The sequence below is a fragment of the Carassius auratus genome, unplaced genomic scaffold, assembly GCF_003368295.1.
Source record: "Carassius auratus strain Wakin unplaced genomic scaffold, ASM336829v1 scaf_tig00003633, whole genome shotgun sequence".
In the NCBI taxonomy this organism is placed as follows: domain Eukaryota; kingdom Metazoa; phylum Chordata; class Actinopteri; order Cypriniformes; family Cyprinidae; genus Carassius; species Carassius auratus.
This window is the reverse complement of record NW_020523535.1, coordinates 209129-215334: the sequence shown is the minus strand read 5'-3', so window position 1 is coordinate 215334 and position 6206 is coordinate 209129.

Genomic DNA, 6206 nt, shown 5'->3' with positions numbered 1-6206 from the left:
ATGTTCTTATGAATATTCATGAGATGATACAAAATTAAAAAAGTTATGCATTCATAATAATGCATTAAGAATACCTTTATAATGTATTATAAATAGAAAGTGTTACCAAATACAAATATGTTGGTATATTCCAGACTTGTAAATAGTCAGAGCATCAAACTGAAACTAAAATGGCATTCCCCATCATGGCAAACAAGTATTATGCGCAGTATTTAAACAGAGAAATCTGGTGAAAGTTCAGTCTTGGGAACATTTCTCCTCGTGGGACAAGCATCCTCTCACATTGCAATCAAATGAAACTCATCCATGATACTAACAATAGTCTGTAATACAGCACGGTTGGGTCCATTTCTTCGTGACACTTAGGGTATTTTCATCTTTAAAGTATTTTCATGCATACTGTGAGAAACTGCATTTCTAGCTAAGCTGACATAATGCTATCTAAAAACATAACTGCAAGTATAAAATTGCTTTTATAAAGCATGACAAAATAATTTTGAGTAACTTACATTTTAGACAAGATATCTCCAGTTATGTATGTTTGCTCGGCAGACGAAAACTGTTCAACTGTTCCAAACGAATCAGTTGAGTGAATGATTCAAAAGACACTCTCATAAAGACAACTGTCTCTTGATTAGTTGAATGAAGCAATCTGTTGGGTAAATGATTCAAATGAATCAGTTGAGTGAATGATTCAAATGACAAATGAAGACCGTCGCTTGTCACCACCTACTGGCGTAGCAATGTAATATTGCAGAAAGAATCACTGAATCCATCAGAAGTGAGCACATACATGCAAATAGTGAAACAGTCCAGCTGTTGAACTGTTATATCCACTCTTGACCAATCCATTTGGAGAATCAGAAGCATTGTATAATCAGGTGTTAAATCAACCAAAAATGAAAATTCTGTCATCATTTACTCACCCTCATGTCTTTAAAACATGAAAGAATTTTATATGCAGAACACAAAAGACGATAATTTGACAGTTTATTTACCATTGACTTACATAGTATGGTAAAAAAAGAAAAGAAAAAAAAATACACTGAGAAGATATCTTCTTTAAAAGAAAAAGAAGTCATAGAAGTTTTAATACATTTTTGGTCATTTAAGGATGAACTATCGAAAAAAAATTTAATGTCCAGTAAATCATGGTAATACGCTTTATAAGTATCATAATATACAGGGGAAATTTACAAACCATCCTTGTTGATCTATGCACATATACAACCATTACAAATCATCAAGACATAAAAAGAAAGCATGCTACGAAGGAGATGCAATAACTGACTGATTTCAAATCAAGCTAAATCAGTTGAAAAGAAATATAGAATAAAGTGATTGTTCGAGCATGCTATCAAACCCTACATTTTTCCAACTCTCTATACAGATTTGCGAATAAAATATAAATAATAAATAAATAATCAGTGAGGATCTACTCACCGCATGAAGGCTGCCCATTCACTGCTGAGCTGTGTATGTTTCTACTCTCCTCTGAAGTGTGTGAGTGTGTGTGGAAGCAGAATCTCTTCAAATGAAGGACGTGCATACACTAAGTCATGTGCACACACTGAATTATCTGTTGTGTAGCACCAGAAGGCTCTTAGACACAAAGACGAGGCCTATTGAGTGGCTTCTCCACAGATTACACACATTCCCACATGACAGTGCGCAGTGCAATGGGAGGGACACAGTGTGTGTGTGTGTGTGTGTGTGTGTGTGTGAAGTCAGCTGAAGCCAAAACACTTGTGGCCCCCGGCACGCTTTATGCCAGCACTATTAGGGAAAGCCCGGAAGACGCCACCACAATGGTGAGCCTGTGCCAGTGTCACCCCGGCCTTTGTAAGCGTTTTACAGCCCGCTAATGATGCAGCGAACATGGCCATCTGTGTGCAGGGGGCCTTTTCTGAGTAGATAACACGAGAGAGACAGACAGATTAAGGAGGCAGTACAAAGCAAAGTTGGTATGAGATGATTATACGGTTCTTTGTTGAGAGCTTTTAATTGTTTTGGCAGTCTTATGCAAATTAGATGCAAAAAGGCGAGGATTGTCTGAAGGAAATGAATTGGGATTTATGTCATAAGGGGATTTCACACAAACAGTGACTCATATTTGAAAGTGTAATTCAAATAAATTGAATGTTTTCGACAAATATATATATATTTTTTTTTAACACAACCCTCCTTGCAACGCAAATCTTGGACCATATGCCACATGATAATCTACATACAATAATCATCGACAGGAATGAAAAATGTAAAATACGTCATCATTTACTCACTCTCAAGTTGTTCCAAACCTGTAAGAATTTCTTTCTTCTGATGAACATGAACAAAAAAAAAATATATATATATATAAAAATGTTGGTAACCAAACAGTTGCTGGTAGCCACTGACTTCCATAGTTTTTATTTTATTTTATTTTATCTTTGTTCTATTATGTAAATCAATTGAGACCAGAAACTGTGTGGTCTTCAAAATATCTTCTTTTGTTCTCAACAGAAGAAGAAAAAACTACTGTAGGTCTAAACACCATAAGGGCAAAGAAATGATGACAGAATCTTCATTTTTGGGTGAAATATCCCTTTAAGAATAATTTGAATGCACAGGATTAATAGACTTGAGCTGCCAGTTTCAGGGGAAAGCAGGTCACAGCTGTGGTAATACACATCATGTCTTTGGTGTAAACTTGCAGACTAATAAATCTCTGCAACACACATACTGTCACTATTTAAAGCCATATACATTGGATATCATACTAAAGACCTATATATCAAATGTATATGGTTAAGCTAGTATTTAAGGGTTTAACTCACTGTGAGGTTTATTTATTTTATTTTTTTAGGGTTGTTAGACTCAGTTATTTGTTCAGAATGACAGAAACATTGCAAAAAACAATGACTTTGTTGTGCAAACCTGCTGTGGTAGTACAAAACCTCAAGGCAAGGGGGCGATAGAGTTTAGATAGTAGTATATTTAAATTTAGTCATTTAGCAGATGCTTTTATCCAAATGGACTAACAAATGAGGACAATGGAAGCAATCAAAAACAACAAAAGAGCAATGATATATAAGTGTACAAGTCAAAAAAAACTGAGAGAATAGAAAAAGAATAGAGCAAGCCAGTGTTAGAGGTATTATTTATAATTTTATAATAAATGAAAAGAAAATGGATAGAATACAAAAAGATTAGAATGGTAGTTATATATATATATATATATATATATATATATATATATATATATATATATATATATATATATATATATATATATATATATATATATATATATATTTTTTTTTTTTTTTTTTTTTTTTTAAGAATGTAATTAGAATAGTGAGTGTTAAAGTTAGAGGGTCAAATAAAGATGGAAGAGATGTGTTTTAAGCCGATTCTTGAAGATGGCTAAGGACTCTGCTCGGATTGAGTTGGGGAGTTCATTCCACCAGGAGGGAACAGTTCATTTAAAAGTCTGTAAAAGTGGCTTTCTGCTTCTTTGGGATGGCACAATCAAGTGACGTTCACTTGCAGAACGCAAGCTTCTAGAGGGCACATAAGTCTGAAGTAACATATTTAGGTAAAGAGGTGCAGAGCCAGGTAGTTTTGTATGCAAACATCAATGCCTTGAATTTTATGTGATAAGCTATTGGTAGCCAGTGCAAATTGATGAACAGAGGTGTGACGTGTATTCTTTTCGGCTCATTAAAAGTTAATATTGGTGCTGCGTTCTGAATTAATTGTAAAGGTTTGATAGAACTGGCTGGAAGACCTTCCAAGAGGGCATTGCAATAGTCCAGCCTGGACAGAACAAGAGCTTGAACAAGGAGTTGTGCAGCATGTTCCCAAAGAAAGGGCTTGATTTTCTTAATGTTGAATAAAGCAAATCTGCAGGACCGGACAGTTTTAGTAATGTGGTCTGAGAAAGTCAGCTGATCATCAATCATAACTCCAAGGTTTCTGGCTTTTTTTGAAGGAGTCATGGTTGAAGTGCCTAACTTGATGGTGAAATTGTGATGAAACGATGGGTTTGCTGGAAGCAGCAAGCAGTTCTGTCTTGGCAAGTTTGAGTTGAAGGTGATGGTCCTTCATACAGTAAGAAATGTCTGTAAGACAAGCTGAGATGCGAGCAGCTACCGTCGGATCATCAGGATGGAATGAGGTAGAGTTGAGTGTCATCAGAATAGCTGTGGTATGAAAAGCAATTTTTCTGAATGACAGAACTTAATAATGCCATGTAGACAGAGAAGAGAAGTGGTCCAAGAACTGAGCCCTGAGGCACCCCAGTAGCTAGATGTTGCGACTTGGACACTTCACCTCTCCAAGATACTTTGAAGGAGCTATCTGATAGGTAAGACTCAAACCATTGAAGTGTGGTTCCTGAGATGCCCTTTGCCAGCAGGGTTGATAGGAGGATCTGGTGATTAACCGTGTCAAAAGCAGCGGACAGATCAAGCAGGATAAGTACTGAAGATTCGGATTCCGCTCTTGCCAGTCTTAGGGCTTCAACAACTGAGAGCAAGGCAGTCTCAGTTAAATGTCCACTTCTGAAGCCAGATAGGTTGCTGTCAGGGAGGTTGTTCTGTGTGAGAAAGACAGAAACTTGGTTGAACAGCTTGTTCAAGTGTTTTTGCAATGAAAGGAAGAAGAGAAACTGGTCTGTAGTTCTCTAAAAGAGATGAGTTGATGGTGGGTTTCTTAAGTAGTTGAGTTATATGAGCCTGTCTGAATGATGAGGGAAAAATACCAGTGTGGAGGGATGTGTTGATGATGTGAGTGAGTGCAGGTACAACTGCAAGAGAAATAGTAGTAGTAGCCGCCTACGTGCTGACAGTTTAGTTTTCACTAGATTGCCATTCAGTGCTCTCCTCCATGTGAATATAAATGCTTGTAATTTAGCATTTGTAAAGATGAAGTTGTATTTAGTACAATTAGTATATTTAAAATATATTATGCTACATTTAAATGAACTATCGAAAAACATCTACAGTTGACATTTTAATAACATACAGAGGCATAACGCTAAACAGCTTCTGTGTCCCTTTCTCAAAATCATTCATTTGATGCCACACGATTGTGCACAGTGAGTCCTATATAAACAAATCTGAGCAGAATCAAGACTTTGTCGTTCCATCTACACAGTAGTTTACTTGTAAAGGATAATTAATGTAATATATGTCTAATGTGACTTTTATTCAATCTCCAGCTCATAGTCATCAGATTTTGCAAATGAATGAACTCTCTACAGCTGTATAACCCATTTATATATCTCTAGTTCAAATACACCATGAGGAGGAGAGAGCAAATGATCAGCATTCACCTCTGGGCCAGATGTGGAAGTTGGCTGTCATTTCTGAACTACAGTATATGACATGAAAACCTGTGGGCCAAACTTTCACCATGTATGTTTTACCCAACTGTGATTTATGGAAATGTTTTTGTGGATAACATTTGCAAAAACGTATGTCTCTTGCTAAAATCGAGCAAATAATCAATATGTTTACCAATAAGTTCTTGATTTACTGGTACTAACACTGATTTGAACTCCACAATTAACAAAAATACCAATAAAATCTTGTTTGCCGGATGTTTTTTTTTAAATACATGACTGTTCTGAAGTTCCTTTTTGTTGTGGCTAAGAACATTTCAATCAAATTAACTTTCAGTTATGATCTGAAAATGTTCTCGGCTTTCACTAGAGCTAATAGCTCCTTCAAAAGCAGCACTCACTACAGTACAGTAGGTCATTCTAACACTGTAATTACCCAGCTACAGGAAGAGGTGCTTTGCAGTGCCTGATGGGATATTTAATTATCCTGAAGAGGAAGAGTAGAACATTGCCCACATATTCATGGCATTTCCAGACCCACCCAAGCAATATAAAATACTGTATGAAGGTCAGAGCCGCTTCGTTGGTTTTTAGCAGCTGGACTCCATCTGTTGATGTAAATGAACCATAAAATAACGGACTCTATATTGTCAGCAAGGTCTCTGAGCAAAAATCAAGTTCACTATTGAGTACAACCTATATATATATATAATAGCCATTGTGTTTGTGTGATTTGAATTTGAATTCTTTCTTTTAGGATTTGAATTTATTTCTTTGAAAAATATTACTGTCCCCAAACTTCTGAAGTATAGTAAATATTCTATTTTATTTCATATTTTAGTTTGTTTAGCTTATTTAATTATGAAATAGCTTTGTTACT